Source organism: Phycodurus eques, chromosome 2 (genome assembly GCF_024500275.1).
Source record: "Phycodurus eques isolate BA_2022a chromosome 2, UOR_Pequ_1.1, whole genome shotgun sequence".
Lineage (NCBI taxonomy): Eukaryota > Metazoa > Chordata > Actinopteri > Syngnathiformes > Syngnathidae > Phycodurus > Phycodurus eques.
In genome coordinates, this window is record NC_084526.1 from 28,317,060 (window position 1) to 28,334,043 (window position 16,984).

Here is a 16,984-nt window from a genome sequence, read left to right on the forward strand (position 1 = left end):
ATACTAGAGTTATTCTCGTGGCATCAGGAAACTGCCACTGTTAATGGCTGTCATATTAGAGGTTGATTTCTCAAATGAACATTTTAAAGGGTGCAACTCCTTTCTTAATAGAAAACTTTTCATTACTTCCTGAAGAGAAGTGACTTATTAGAACATGTTCTACTCTGTGTGAATGTGTGTTCATCACGGAGATGAGATTTCTAGGTTATGATTGATACGCAATGAGCTAGTTACTCAGCGTTGTAAAAATACTTCATCATGTGGCACAAGAAGGCGCACTCAATTACTGGCGTACTTGCCGTTTTTGATTGATTAGTATGCTTTATGTATCTTACACTGCGTTAGCGTCGATTAGTGACGTTCCAATTTACAGACAAATTTGGGTTATTTCGCCACCATAAGAACGCCTCTGTGTGTCTGTCTATATACATGTACTCTCACAGGCTCACACGAACAATTTGCAGATGTGACATTTTGTACACAAAATAGCACGTGTCACAGCACATGCAATAAACACTGCAGGAGAGTCAGTTTCATACAAATCTAGTTGTTTTTTCATCAGGGAAACAGGGGAGATTACCAGAGGCAATGGTGACTCACCAGCCCAGATACGCCCACCTGCAACCCTATTTTCCAAATGAGTGTAATGCCCTTGATTGATAATGCGGGGCACACACTAACAGTCACTTTGCCAGTAAACGAATCAGAGTACAGCGTAACATGATGCAGGGGAACCTGCTACGGACCAGGACACTCTTGTAAAAGAGTTATTTGATCTCAATTTGGTTCTCCTGGCTAAATAAAGGTTAAAAAAATAATAATAATGATATATATATATATATATATATATAGAGTCACTGATGGTGTAGTGGTACACTCGCCTGACTTTGGTGCAGGCAGCGTGGGTTCAGTTCCCACTCAGTGACAGTGTGAATGTGAGTGCGAATGGTTGTCCGTGTCTATATGTGCCCTGCTACTGACTGGCGACCAGTTCAGGGTGTAGACCGCCTTGCTTGAACATGGTGTTCGTTATGGACAATCCGTGACGACCACAGAAGTCCAATAACAGAACACCGCTCGGGATCTGATCGGGGGCGCCATTCCTCCCAATCACACCCTTCCAGGTCTCACTGTCATTGCCCACGTGAGCATTGAAGTCCCCCAGCAGAACGATGGAGTCCCCAGCGGGAGCGCTCTCCAGCACCCCCTCCAAGGACTCCAAAAAGGGTGGGTACTCTGAACAAGTGTTTGGTGCATAGGCACAAACAACAGTCAGGACCCTTCCCCCCACCCGAAGGCGGAGGGAGGCTACCCTCTCGTCCACCGGGGTGAACCCCAACGTACAGGCGCCGAGCCGGGGAGGAATAAGTATACCCATGTTAGAATAAAAGTACATTTGTTATCCCATATTTACTCAGTCACATCACTTATGGCATTCCAAAACAGGATCGCTGTTGACATGTTGTTGGCTGAGAGAGGAGGAGTATGTGCTATGTTCAGGAGGACAATACTGCACATTCATTCACAACAACACAGCTACGGATGGCAGTCTCATCGATGCCATAGAGGGAATCCGAACCCTTAATGGTAAAATCGTGTTGACACCTCCATGTGGGACTCCTGGATGAATGCCTTTGGAAAATACAAAGCCGTGGTGTCCTAAATTTTGGTAACAATCGCTGTTTTTACAGCAATTTAGACCTTGTGTGGATGTTGTTGTATTCCTTGTCTGCGTTTTCTCAATAGATTGATAACAACAGCAATCTCACCCATGGATAACCGGATGGCTCAAATGTATCCTTTACTTGGTCCTGACTCTGAAGGTAGTGACAGCAATGATGATAATGACGTGCATTATGACCTGCCGGATTTATTTCCAGATCGAGGTGGCTATGAATAAACATACATTTACTCTGAGAGTAAATGTATGTGTTTTCATAAAAATTATCTGACAGTAAAAAAATCTCACTGAAGTGACTGATGTATAGTGATATGAGAATTTGAGCAAATATGTGATAAACAGGAGGGAAATGTTAGAATAAAAGTACATTTGTTATCCCATATTTACTCTTATAGTATTTTCAAAGCATGCATTTAGCACTATGTTGATTGTATCATAAAAGTTGACGTTGTCTGTGAAGAGGACTGTGCCCTCATCAAAAATAGCGGCTGGAACATTTTGCGGTCAAAGGTCAAAGGTTGAAACAATCAACGCTGAGGAAGAACACATCTCCACAATGAGTCATATATGTGATTGTTTTACGTTGCTGCTATGTGCTCCCCCAACTTTATAGCAGCAACAGCTGTGTAACTAGGAACCGCCCTAAGGAAATAAAAAGAGAGAGTTCAGCAGAGTGAACTTAGAACGGGTTGGAGATTGTAACTAAGTACACTCTTGTCCGTCCTCCTTGCAAGTCTGAAAACTGAAGTGCCTCTGTGTCTGTCTTGTTTTTACAAATGTTCTCGGTGTCTTGAACCTGACATTTAAATGGTCCTTCGAGCCGGATGCCAACATACCCGACGAATCCAGCGGGCGGGTGGATTGCAGTATAAAGACCATGGCCATGGCGGACTCCATTTAAAGTGAGTCCAAAAGACCCTTTCCGGGACTGAAATCGGCCCGCCAGCTGGAATCCAAAGGTTGACAGTATTCTGAGAAGACAGACGGGGGTGAGTTGAGTTTTTATTTAAAAAGGTATGAATGAATAAGGAAAAGTTTTGTGAAACCTGAGACAAACCCTGTGAATACTAGTCAATGGCGGGTAAGAAAGAAACTAGAAAAGTTTCATGGCGACGTAGTTAAATTCCGTATAGGACGGCGGAGTCCTCTCACGAGCTGTTGACAGACGTAGTTAAATTCCGTATAGGATGGCGGAGTCCTCTAACGAGCCATTGTGAATGAAAACTGTTTGAATGAGAGTGTAAACGGGAAATGGGAAACCACTAGGTTTTTCATTCCATACCAAAACAGTGGGAAAGTAAACGGTGGACTTTTGTGGATGCAAAGGCAAGAATTGAGAATTACCACAGAAAGTAAAATTGAATCACCGTCCTACTGAAAAGAAACAGTGTTCTAGACTACCCTAGGTAGTATTACACTGAACTAAAATTCTACAAAATGGGAAACGGGTCAAGTAAAAAAGGAGGTAGGGATACACTGCAGTGTAAAGATTGGAAGTTCATTAAATAAAAAACAAAAGCAGGATCCTGATCAAATTTAATATTTAGACACATGTATAACTGAACACGGCTTTAATGGTGGGTTAAATACACAAAAAATACCCGCATTGCAGGAATCAATTATATTAAAAAAAAGAAAATAAAAAGAATAACTCTCAAAAATGAAGGAAAATTATTTTGAGGAAACAGAATACTGAAAGAGAATTTGAAAGGGAGAGAGAGGACGGAAAGAAAATGTAGACAAAATAAGAAAGACAGAAAATGTGTAGAGAAGGAAAAAGAACAATTAATGTTCCATAGAAAGGAGGATGATCAAACAGGGTCAGTGTCGAGGAGAAGAGAGAGTTGGAGGAGTAAGTGAAAACGGGGGAGGTGTAACTGCCCCCCTTTATCCTATATTACCACCGCCTCCACATTAGAAGGACTGACACCACATAAAGCAGACATAAACCAGTTTGTTGAGGAACTGGAAAATTTAAGGTGATCATATAACTTAAAAGTCCAACAAGTGTGGATGACGGCCATGGGTCCAGATTGGCATAATATTAGAGGACCATGGAATCCAAGAGATGAAAATGGGATTTTGGCTCATGATAGTCGCGAATTGGGACACCGGGTGGAAGGATTAATTAACAGAGCAACCCAGCGTTTCAGACAGAGAGCAAATAACACTGAAATAGCAAGAGTAAAACAAAAGGATGATTAGCATTTTTGAGGAATACAGAGTAAGAAATGACAACTGTATTCAAGACTCACAGCGGCCTGCAGGAGGATGGAGGTGTAAATGAGCCATTTCAACAGCAGTTGAAGAATGCTCTCCATGCAGGTTTAAAAGACGCAATTCGCAGCTGGGTTAACAAACATTTTATTGGCCTGCCTACAGGCACCTTGGAGGAGTATGAAAATCACACCCTCCATCCATCCATCCATTTTCTGAGCCGCTTCTCCTGACTAGGGTCGCGGGCGTACTGGAGCCTATCCCAGCTGTCATCAGGCAGGAGGCGGGGTACACCCTGAACTGGTTGCCAGCCAATCACAGGGCACATACAAACAAACAACCATTCGCACTCACAGTCATGCCTACGGGCAATTTAGAGTCTCCAATTAATGCATGTTTTTGGGATGTGGGAGGAAACCGGAGTGCCCGGAGAAAACCCACGCAGGCACGGGGAGAACATGCAAACTCCACACAGGCGGGGCCGAGGACTGAACCCGGGTCCTCAGAACTGTGAGGCTGACGCTCTAACCAGTCGTCCACCGTGCCGCCATCACGCCCTCCATGCTGGAAAATAAATAAATGAATAAATAAATAAATTAATTAAATAATAAATAAATAAATTAAATAATAAAAGATAAAAAGAAACAGTAACAGCATTAATGACTGAAGGGAGAAAGGTTATCCCCAAATTAAAAGACAAAATGTCAGAGAATGATTTGCATATTGCACTCTGGTACAAAGGGACACCTGGTCCAGATGTAGAATATGAGAGAAAATTGGCAAAAATAACACCAGCCAGAGTCACTGTGACTTATTTATACACTGATACAGAAAGTACAGCAGTTGCAGGAGTAACATTAAATGAAAAGATGGAAGCACTGTTTAGAATGTGGACTCCACCTCACATCTTTTTGTAAAAAAAAAAATAGACATAAAAATGGAAAGACTTAGGGAGAATAGTTGAACAAGGTGAGAAAGCAACTGATTGGGTTACATTTTCAACCAATACAGAAATAAGTGCCTCAACAGGAATAGAAAGAAATGTACTATTTTGGACAATTCAGGCACAAGAAGGGATACACCTACATTCTCAGCAAAAATGAGACTTAATGTTTACTGAGGACGAGGAAGATTTGTTGAAGGAAGTTTCAGAGAAGTTATGGTCTAAAGAATCTACGGATGTTGGGTTAATAAAAGGAACCTTACCAGTACAAATTAGGCAAAAAACTGAATACAGATCATGTGTGAGACAATATCCATTGAAACAGGATAGATACGAAGGCATCAAACCAGTAATTGAAGATTTGATTGCTGCTGGAGTTATAGTAAAATCTGATGACTCGACATGCAGCACTCCAATATTCCCACTAAAGAAAGCGCCACAATCTGTACGAAGCCGCATGGTGCGAGACTTATAAGCGGTAAACAATGCAGTAATTCAAAGAGCTTTGTTGAATACACTCAGGCCAGATGCTACAGTCTTTACTGTAGTAGATAACAGCAATGCATTATTTTTTATACCCATAGATAAGGATTTTTGCGTTTGGAGGATGGGGATACACTCTTACTAGATTGGCACAAGGCAATAAAGCCCCCACACCTCTAGGCATTGACCACATCCTTAAAAGGTCGTGGAATGTGATAACACCTACTCAAGCCTTAATAAAAGAAGCAGCTGTAGGACAGACGTGTGAGCCAATAGAAGATAACAAATTATCTAGGTTCAAAATTATGCGGAAATCATTGCGCACCTGAGTAAAATGATGTATTAGGAAGACCTCAAAATGACATCACCCTTAAAGTGGATTGATGAAAAAAAAGAAAAAGCTTTTTGTGAAATAAAACATGATTATCAAGAGTTAGGCGGCACGGTGGGCGACTGGTTAGAGCATCAGCCTCACAGTTCTGAGGACCCGGGTTCAATCCCTGGCCCCGCCTGTGTGGAGTTTGCATGTTCTCCCCGTGCCTGCGTGGGTTTTCTCCGGTCACTCCGGTTTCCTCCCACATCCCAAAAACATGCATTAATTGGAGACTCAAAATTGCCCGTAGGCATGACTGTGAGTGCGAATGGTTGTTTGTTTCTATGTGCCCTGCGATTGGCTGGCGACCAGTTCAGGGTGTAGACCGCCTTTCGCCTGAAGTCAGCTGGGATAGGCTCCAGTGTCCCGTGACCCTAACCAGGATAAGCGGTGTTGAAAATGGATGGATATATATCCATCCATCCATCTTCTACCGCTTATCCGAGGTCGGGTCGCGGGGGCAGTAGCTTTAGCAGAGACGCCCAGACTTCCCTTTCCCCCGCCACTTCATCCAGTTCTTCCGGGGGGATCCCGAGGCGTTCCCAGGCCAGCCGATGGATGTATTCTCTCCAGCGTGTCCTGGGTCGTCCCCGGGGTCTCCTCCCGGTGGGACGTGCCCGGAACACCTCCACCCTTTTCCGACTGAGGACCATGGTCTCAGATTTGGAGGTGCTGATTCTCATCCCAGCCGCTTCACACTCGGCTCTCTCATTGGAGGTCACGGCTTGATGAAGCCAACAGAACCACATCATCTGCAAAAAGCAGAGATGCAATACTGAGGCCATCAAACCGGACCCCCTCTACGCCTCGGCTGCGCCTAGAAATTCTGTCCATAAAAGTTGTGAGGAGAAGCGGCTCAGAAAATGGATTGATTATCAAGAGTTAACAGAAACAACAGCCAAAAGCAGAAGTGACCTGAAAGATCAGCCCTTAGAAAAAGGAGAGGTCCTATTGGTAGATGGCTCATCGAAGAAAAATGAACTAGGGAAAACACAAACAGGTTATGCAGTAGTGACTAAAGACACTGTCATAAAAGCTGAGCGGTTACCATTAAATTACTCAGCTCAGGTAGCAGAATTAGCAGTGTTAACAGAAGTGTGTAAAATAATGAGAGGAAAGGATGTTACTATTTATACACATAGTCAATATGCATTTGCCACAGTACACACCTTTGCACACTATTGGAAGAATAGAGGCATGATATCATCAACAGGCAAATTGGTTACACATGCATGCAGAATTCTTATCAACATTACAAAAGACATCTATGTATGACAAAAAATAATAAAACTATGCTACCAAAAAATCTATACAAATGGGCTGCTATATTGAGTCATGGTGTAATACATGTCTCAACAGGAGGGATGGTGGGGCAGATACATTAACATTATACAACTTATGTTTTTAATTCTTATTAAAAAAAAATTTGTAGAGCATGTTTGACATGTGCAAGGAACAATCCACAAGGTAAATTGAGACTACGTAGAGGATGCTTCCCTACACCACAATATCCGTTTCAAATTATCCATATGGACTTTGTTGAATTAAACCAAAGTGAGGAAAAAATATTGTTTGGTCATCATAGACGCCTTTTCAAAATGGATAGAAATCTTCCCAACCAAATATCCAGATGCATTGACAGTGGAAAAAGCACTTTGTAAGGATATCGTTCCAAGATATGGTATTCCTGAAAAAATATACAGTGATAACGGTACCCATTTTGTTAACCAAATTGTGAAAAGATATGAGTAATGTTTCACATTGATATAAAGAATCATTACCACCCTCAAAGCGCTGGATTAGTGGAAAGGATGAATGGAACAATAAAAAACAGACTTAAAAAGTGCATTGAAGAAACAGGAAGGCCGTGGACACAGTGTTTGGAATTAGTAAAGCTGTATATAAACATAACAAGTATTTCAGGGCTAACAGCCTATGAAACATTGTTTGGAAGGCTTTACAAACTACCTCAATTTAAGAAGCAATGGGAAACAAATGATGAAGCTAATTTAGCAGACTATCAGCGGAAAATGTTAGAAAAACAATGACTAAATTAAGGCCCATTTCAAGTATTGTTGCCAACCCCCACAGCTGTAAAGATAGCAGAGAGGTCAACTTGGATTCATTTGACACATTGTAAAAAGGTAATTTTGGTTGAAAACTCCGACAAGGGAGATGAGCAAAAGTCTGATAATAGGGTGGTCTCAGACGTTTAGAATCTGGGAAGACCTGAAAGTTTATAAGACACCAAACTAAAGTAGAGGGGATATTTCAACCAGAATGACCCTTAAGTGTTTAAAATCAGCTATGGGGTGTGGGATGTCAACGCTATCTGTTTATTTAGATTTTTATGTTAGTATGGTATTTGTAGGAATCACCCAAGGTTAAACGAACGGATCGCAAAGTAACCACTTAACCCTTAGTCTTACACAGGGTTAGACATAGTAGCGGACAGTCAGGAACACCAATTCCTGTCATTCTCTGGATAGTCTCATGGGCATATAATAATTCAATTAGGATAACCATAGCACCAAACACGACGACTAAATTGAGGCTCCAAGTTACTAATTTAAAGGAATTTGCAAACACCAAACAGATAACTGGAAAAGATTATGAGACATATTGGTAGTACCTTACAGGACATGTATTAGATTTGAGTTGGAATTCTCTAATTACTACCCATGAGGGTGACTATTGGTCCTAAAGGGAATATATAATACTTTATATTCTAATATGTAATTCTATATGTAATAGAATATAATATAGAGTTTCATGGTGTAACTAGTTTGGAAGGTAAGCAAGGATGTGTATTGCAGTATAATCAGATAAGGGGGTAGGAGTTTATTGCAGGAAAAAAAAACACATCAGGGTGTATTTGGAGACAATGGGAAGCAGATGTCAAGGAAGAAAAAGACTGCGGGGAGCCACTATAAACATTGAATGCAGGAATGTGGGCCGGAGTTTGGAGGCGACATCTGGAGCCAGATCAAATGGTCATCATTCTGCAGAACAACGATGACGTCAGATTAGACCACGGACCAATCAGACGACAGCGATTCCATACTGGCCGTTTGAAACATTGTATAAGTCTGGGGTAGAATCAGACTACTTTATCTGCTAAGGATAAGATAGGGGTAGTTACGAACCCAGATCTCTGTAAAATGTATAGACTCCTCTGTCAGGAATAAATTGGTTAGTTTTTATACATTGTTGTGAACGTAGTTCTTTCACGAAAATGAGCACGCTGGGAACCACGGGAGTAATAGGAGATTTTAAACACAGGTTCCTTCAGTCCATAGGACAAAGTACTTTCATAAAAAGATAACACTTGGAAAACAAGGATCAATGTTAAATATGAAAGTAACCATGGGAAGTGACCCTCTTAGACCGCCTAATGCGGCTGTTTTCAATACATCCTGTTGGGGTTTTCTCTTGTGGGCATATTCTACTAGAACAGACCCCTATTTCCCAATAATAATTTGCAAAAACAAAACTATGACTCTATTAGAGAACCCCAAGTGAGTCAGTACACCAATCAAGCAAGGGTGGTAATAAAACGAATATCACAAAGTGATTTTGAGAGGGAAATTCAGTCCATTACAGGAGTTTCAGGACAGAATAATAATTGGTTGCTTATGGTAGAACAAGCTGCTAATCTGACCCACAAGGACTGTGTAGTGTGCATGGGCCCTAGACCATTATTACAGATAATACCAGCCATCATTCCACAAAATTGTGTCATTGATGTTATGAATAATACTAATCCTAGGAATTATATGTATGATTTGGGACAGCGTGTTTCCTGTGACTAGAGTTGATAAGCACGAACCTGTTTTCCACAAAGGTCTGGGAGTAAACAAGGGTGTTTATTGTAGTATAGTATAAAGTGGAAATCAGATAAGGGTGTAGGAGTTTATTGCAGGAAAGATCCCACCAGGGTGCATGTGGAGGCCATGAAGGACAGATGTCGGAGAGGAGGTGGCTGTGAGGAGCCACTGTGGACATAAGATGCAAGACCGCACCTGGAGCCAGCGGCAAATGGTCATCATTCTACAGGACAATGAGGACGTCAGATGGGACCATGGACCAATCAGATGACAGCGATTCCATACAAGAACAGATAGCTTTGTTCAGTCTGCGCTGTCTTTGCTGAGGCTAGGATAAGCGTAGCTACTGACCCAGAGCTCTGTAAAATGTATAGACTCCTCTGTCAGGTATAAACTGGTTTAATTTTAACACGTCGTTAAAATTGTAGCTCTTTCACGAAAACGAACACTCATGGAACCTCGAGAGTAATAGGTGTTTATAAAATTCAGGTTCCTACAGTATCAATAGTGGTAGAAATTAACTTCAATCCGTAGCCAAGAGGGGACATCTGGTGGTGGTGTGGAAATGCTAGACAATTTGATAAATTGCAAAAGAATGTAACAGGTCTCTGTGCTCTAGTGACCTTGTGTTACCGGTATCCGCAAATCCTCTGTCTGTATAAGAGTTAACAGCTAGGTTATCCACTCTCATGCCAGAAAATTGGGTACGTCAGAGAAAAGAGAAGCAGATTGATCCAACATACATTGACGCCGTTGCTGTTCCCCATGGTGTTTCAAGTGAGTACAAATTCGAGTATCAAATAGCTGCAGGATTTGAGTCCTCGATCTGTTGGTGGTGCACAACCAACAAAAACTTAGACAGAATCAACTACATCCATTACAACGTGAAAAAATTGGGCAATTGGACACAGAGTAGGTTTGAAGCTGCACATGAACAGCTATCAGTCACATCACTTATGGCATTCCAAAACAGGATCGCTGTTGACATGTTGTTGGCTGAGAGAGGAGGAGTATGTGCTATGTTCAGGAGGACAATACTGCACATTCATTCCCAACAACACAGCTACGGATGGCAGTCTCATCGATGCCATAGAGGGAATCCGAACCCTTAATGGTAAAATGGTGTTGACACCTCCATGTGGGACTCCTGGATGAATGCCTTTGGAAAATACAAAGCCGTGGTGTCCTAAATTATGGTAACAATCACTGTTTTTACAGCAATTTAGACCTTGTGTGGATGTTGTATTCCTTGTCTGTGTTTTCTCATTAATAGATTGATAACAACAGCAATCTCACCCATGGATAACCGGCTGGCTCAAATGCATCCTTTACTTGGTCCTGACTCTGAAGGTAGTGACAGTAATGATGATAATGACGTGCATTATGACCTGCCGGATTTATTTCCAGATCCAGGTGGCTATGAATAAAGATTAACAATGCCTCTGAGAGTAAATGTATGTGTTTTCATAAAAATGATCTGACAGTAAAAAAATCTAACTGAAGTGACTGATGTATGGTGATATGAGAATTTGAGCAAATATGTGTCTTGAACCTGACAACCCACACCTGCTCGGCGCCTCTCACCATGGGCAACTCCAGAGTGGAAGAGAGTCCAACCCCTCTCGAGAGGACTGGTACCAGAGCCCAAGCTGTGCGTGGAGGCGAGTCCGACTATATCTAGTCGGAGGTTCTTGACCTCACACACCAGCTCAGGCTCCTTGCCTGCCAGAGAGGTTATATTCCACGTCCCTAGAGCCAGCTTCTGTAGCCGGAGGATCTCAGGATGGATCAGATCGCCCAGATGCCCGCCTTCGGTCACCGCCTAGCTCGCACTGCATCCAACCCCTATGGCCCCTCCCACAGGTAGTGAGCCCATGGGAAGGGGGACCCACGTTACCCTTTCGGGCTGTGCATGGGTGCAGGCCCAGCCACCAGGCGCTCTCCTTCGAGCCCTAACTCCAGGCCTGGCTCCAAAAGGGGGCCCTGGTGACCCGCGTCCGGGCAAGGGAAACCTGAGTCCATAATTTGTCTTCTTCATAAGGGGTCTGTGAGCCGTGCTTTGTCTGGTCCCTCATCTAGGACCTGTTTGCCATAGGTGACCCTGCCAGGGGCATAAAGCCCCAGACAACTTAGCTCCTAGGATCATTGGGACACACAAACCCCTCCACCACGATAAGGTGACGGCTCAAGGAGGGGATATGTATATATATATATATATATATATATATATATATATATATATATATTTATATATACATATATATATATATATATATATATATATATATTTTATATATATATTATATATATATATATATATATATATATATATATATATATATATATTTATATATACATATATATATATATATATATATATATATATATTTTATATATATATATATATATATATATATATATATATATATATATATATATATATATATATATATATAGCAATCATATGCAGCAGTTTTATGCAGAATTGTAACTCGAACTTTAGTCTCACATCCCACACAAATCAGTTGGACACAAATTCTAAAAATGTCTAAGTCACTGGGTACAAGACATTGCATTGGGTACAGGTGTGGCCAGGCACTTTGATTTCAGCCGTACTACATTTGCCTTCAAAACATATTAGGCCTTCAAATCCCCATTTTGACAATAACTGTATATTTTAATTATGCATGGTACAATCCCCCCCATCAGGATTGTCTGACATTAATACAACATAAATCAATGTGTGACGGCTAAATAAGGTATACATTCCAAGAACCAATGTTAACATACAGAGACAACATTTAACGTAACAATAAGGACATTAACTATTGCAAAAAGAAAAATCTAGATTGCATTGTAGGAATCGCGAATCTTGTCACATTTGCTTGTTTTCGTTAGCATTAGCAGCTAGCTTTATGAGCGATTGCGCAAATAGATACACAGTGGGCCGACCTTGCGCTGTCTGGGCTTCCTATACATTACAGTTTGGTTTAGTCAGTTCTGAAAAATCAGTCTTGTACTTTATTTCTTTTTTATACACTTTATTTACCAATTGATCAGCACACTAGCATCTACTCGACATGAAACAACATTTTTCTTCGTGTCCTTTTCTTTGCCTCTTTTTGACATTTTAAACAGTGCCACCAGTGTTTCGACTGAGATACCAGTCAGATAAAACTGCCTTCATAAAACTTGTGTTCCTCTTTTTAAATTAACGTCTCGGTTTTTGATAAGAAATGCCAAGTTTCAACTGAAATCTATATTTGTGTTTGAAATTGCTACACTAGAAATGTTTGTAGACAAGAAAATGCAGTTGATTAAAAGGAAACCAATTGGTTATTCATAAAGTGAAATGTCTCAATTGCTCTTTAACCAAGCAAAAATATATTTTATCCTTACACTCGATTATCCTGATAGAATTGTCAGTAGAATTCTCAATTACTAATTGCAGCACTACTTGATGCAAATTCTTATTTGTGACAGGTCTGTTTAATGTCACTTCAGAAATGAAGTAAGTCAGTTGTTGCATGCATTTCCTCACCGGGTGTCATACCACCCTCCCATCCACACAAGAACACAATTTGACTGTTGCAACGTTACTTGTAGTCAAATATCTAGACTGTTTCACTATTGTTCTGTTGTGATTCGCACCCCTATTCCCCTTGTCCATTCTGTCCCTCTGTCACTCTCATAAAACAGTTTTCTGCCAAGCAGCATTTTCAAGACAAAAAAAATAAAACATTTTTTTTTAAACAAGCATATTTAAAACCATTTAGAAAATGCATCTATGATAACCAAACAGTACTTCTTTCACTCACTTTGACTTAATTCTATGTAATCCATGTGAATGCGTTGGAAGGGGTATGTAGGTACTGGGAATTTACCTCTAGTAGGTCGCAATTGCCCTTGCGGATTATGTCGTGCACAGATCATGCATGCTCTACAATAATTCTTTGAATATAAATTGAAACCATAGGTTGTAAAGTGTCGATGTATCTGTGCCACCATCCCTCCGGTTGAGACGTGACACACCATGGCTCAATATAGCAGCCCATTTGAATAGGTTCTTTGGAAGTATTTGTTTCCCTTCTGTGCTAATGTAAATTTAATTTTGTAGTTTTGCGTTCTTGTTGTGGACTTTGTTGTTGCATGTCTTTTAGTGTTTGGTCATCTAAGGTTTGTTGTTCAATTTGTTTTTTTAAACCTAAAAATGGTTTATAGGCTGCTTCTTTCGCGGCTTTGTCAGCAAATGCGTTTCCTTTAGAAACCTTGTCAGTGCCAGATGTATGTGCAACACATTTACAAATTGCCACTTTTCGTGGATGTTGCACTGCGTGTAATAATTGTTTAAGTAATTCAGCATGTGTTACTGGCTTCCCTGTTGACGTAATCATTCCTCTGTTATCCCAATATTGCGCAAACACATGAACTGTGGAATACGCATATTGGCTATCAGTATAGATTGTAACATCTTTATTTATCATTAGTTTGCAATGCTACTAATTCAGCAGCTTGGGCAGAGTAATGTGACGGTAGTGACTCAGCTTTTAGCACAATAGTATCAGTTACCTGTTTTTATCTTCCCTAGTTCATTTTTTTTCAAAGAACCATCTACATATAGAACCTGTCCGTCACTTAACGGTTGATCTTTCAAATCAACTCTACATTTAGCAGTTTGTTCAGCCAATTCCTGACAATCATGCTGCGTGCCTTCATCAGGTAAGGGTGTTAGTGTGGCTGGATTTAAGGTTGTGCATCGCTCAACAGTCAAATGTGGTTGTGACAGCAAGATGGCCATGCAAGATAAATGTCTTACAGGTGATAAAAATGCCATATTGGTTTGCAATAGGAGAGCAGACACTGTATGTGGGACTTTAAGAGTTAATGGATGAAATAACACAATCGTGGAACTGCTCTCTACTGCCATCGAAGCTGCCACAACTGCTCTGACACAATGCGGTAATGCACACGTCACGCTGTCCAATTTAGTCGAAAAATAAACCCATGGTTTTAGCTTATCACTGTATTGTTGTGTAAGTACGGAGGTCATTTAATAGCTTTTACAATCTACCATTTGAATGAATGTTTTATCATTAAATTTGGAAGGCCTCGCGCAGCACTGGACACCAAATGTTGTTTAATGTCACAGAAGGCCTTTTCTGGCTCTGTATTCCATTAAACAGGTGATTTTAAGGTTGTCTTCATACATTAATTTTGACAATGGTGCAACAATTTCTGCATAGTTTGGAATCCATGCTCTACAATAATTTGTCAGACCTAAAAATTATTATTATATGTTTCTTCGTCTGTGGTTTAGGATTTTTTTAAGACTATAGCTTTCCTGTCTTCTAATATAGTCCTTCCTCCTACACTTAAATTATGGCCTAGATATTTGACTTGCCTTTTACACCATTGCAATTTATTTTTGTTAACTTTATGTCCCTCTTCTTCTAGATGATGCAGTAAGGCCAATGAATCGTTGCATGTCTCTCCATCTGGAGATGCCAGGAGAACATCATCTACGTATAGTAAAATTTGGCTCCCTCCTGGGGGAGTGAATTTAGACATGCGTGTTGTCATAACTTGTGACTAAATGGTTGGACTTTCACAGTAACCTTGCGGTAATATCGTAAATGTATATTTTTTTTTACCTTAAATGTAAATGCAAATCAAAATTGACTGTTCTTTCCTATTGGTACAGAAAAGAATGCATTACTTATGTCCACTACTGTAAACACAGTAGCGTCTGGTCTTAATGCAGTATTTACTGCCTGTAAGTCTCCAACCCACTGAAGGTGGGGCCTTTTTTACAGGGAAAAATGGGTATGTTACATGGTGATTCTGGACACTCCACTATAACTCCTGCCTTAATTAGTGCTTCAATTACCGGTTTGGGCGGCACGGTGGTCGACTGGTTAGAGCGTCAGCCTCACAGTTCTGAGGACCCGGGTTCAATCCCCAGCCCCGCCTGTGTGGAGTTTGCATGTTATCCCCGTGCCTGCGTGGGTTTTCTCCGGGCACTCCGGTTTCCTCCCACATCCCAAAAACATGCATTAATTGGAGACTCTAAATTGCCCGTAGGTGTGAATGTGAGTGCAAATGGTTGTTTGTTTCTGTGTGCCCTGCGATTGGCTGGCAACCAGTTCAGGGTGTACCCCGCCTCCTGCCCGATGACAGCTGGGATAGGCTACAGCACGCCCGCGACCCGAGTGAGGATAAGCGGCTCAGAAAATGGATGGATGGAATTACCGGTTTGATTCCTTCATGTGCATCTGGTTTTAATGGATATTGACGAATCCCTGGTCTGTGTTCTGTTTGGGTCTAATTTGTACTAGTAAAGCCCCTTTAATAAGGCCTACATCAAATGGACCTGTTGACCATAATTTTTTTGGAACTTGTTTTAATATTTCCTCATCAATTTCAGTGAGGATCATTTGGTCTAATCAAACAGGATGCATGGGTTTCCCTTCATCACCCTGTATTGTCCAAAACATCGCCTTCCTAATTAGGCCAGTTGATGCACTATATTCCAGTTTGTTTTCTATTTGCTGCCAATCATCTGTCTCCTGTCCTTGTTTTACTAATGTTCCCATATGTTTCCACTGTGACTCATAATCTTTGCACAATGAAATGTGTGGGACAAATTAAAGTTCCTTTAATTTGTCTGGTAAAATAATTCCTGCCGCGACTTTTGCTTCATTGTCTGAGTACTGATAATCTACAGTAATTTTATCAGGTGTCGCATGTCGTAACTTTTTTTTTTCATATCCTGGGTCTGGCCCTGGTGTGTTTTTGTACCACAGAGTTATATGCAGCTCATCACCTTTTTTATTGTCTTCTACTTCCGTTATAAGCTGTAAGGCTGCAGACAACAGGGCTTTTCCCATGTTTAACGGTGGTTTGTCTGAGATATCGATTGTGTAATAGAATGTGATTTCTCTGCTTTCCAGTGTCACATAGAGGTCCTCTCTTTTTAATTCATGTTTTCGTTTCACTAGAATATTTCCATTTGATGATGGAATGAGTACAAGTCCTTGTTGGAATAAGCCATCTCTTCCCAACAAATTCACAGGGCACTCCGGGACTTCGAAAATGGGCATTCTACAAGATCTCCCCTGCGGGTCTCTCATCCACACAGGCTCAAATTCCATGGCAAAAGTAATTTGCCAATTTGCAGATCTAACTATTGCCTTATGTTCCGATAGTTTGGAACCTGGAATCTTTTCCCGACATGCAGTCCTACATGCTCCTGTATCGCAAAGAAATTTCATTTCTTTCCCATTTACTGACAAGGTTATTTCAGGGTTTTCAGTGTCCAAACTCAGAATGTCCTGTAAATTGAAAGCCACTTCCTTATTCTCTTTAATGATTCCACAAGAGGATTTGTTAAATTGGGAAGCAGGCTGGCTTAGTCATGCGGTAGTTTGTCCGTATTCTCTTTTATTTCTTTTAGGGCAGTC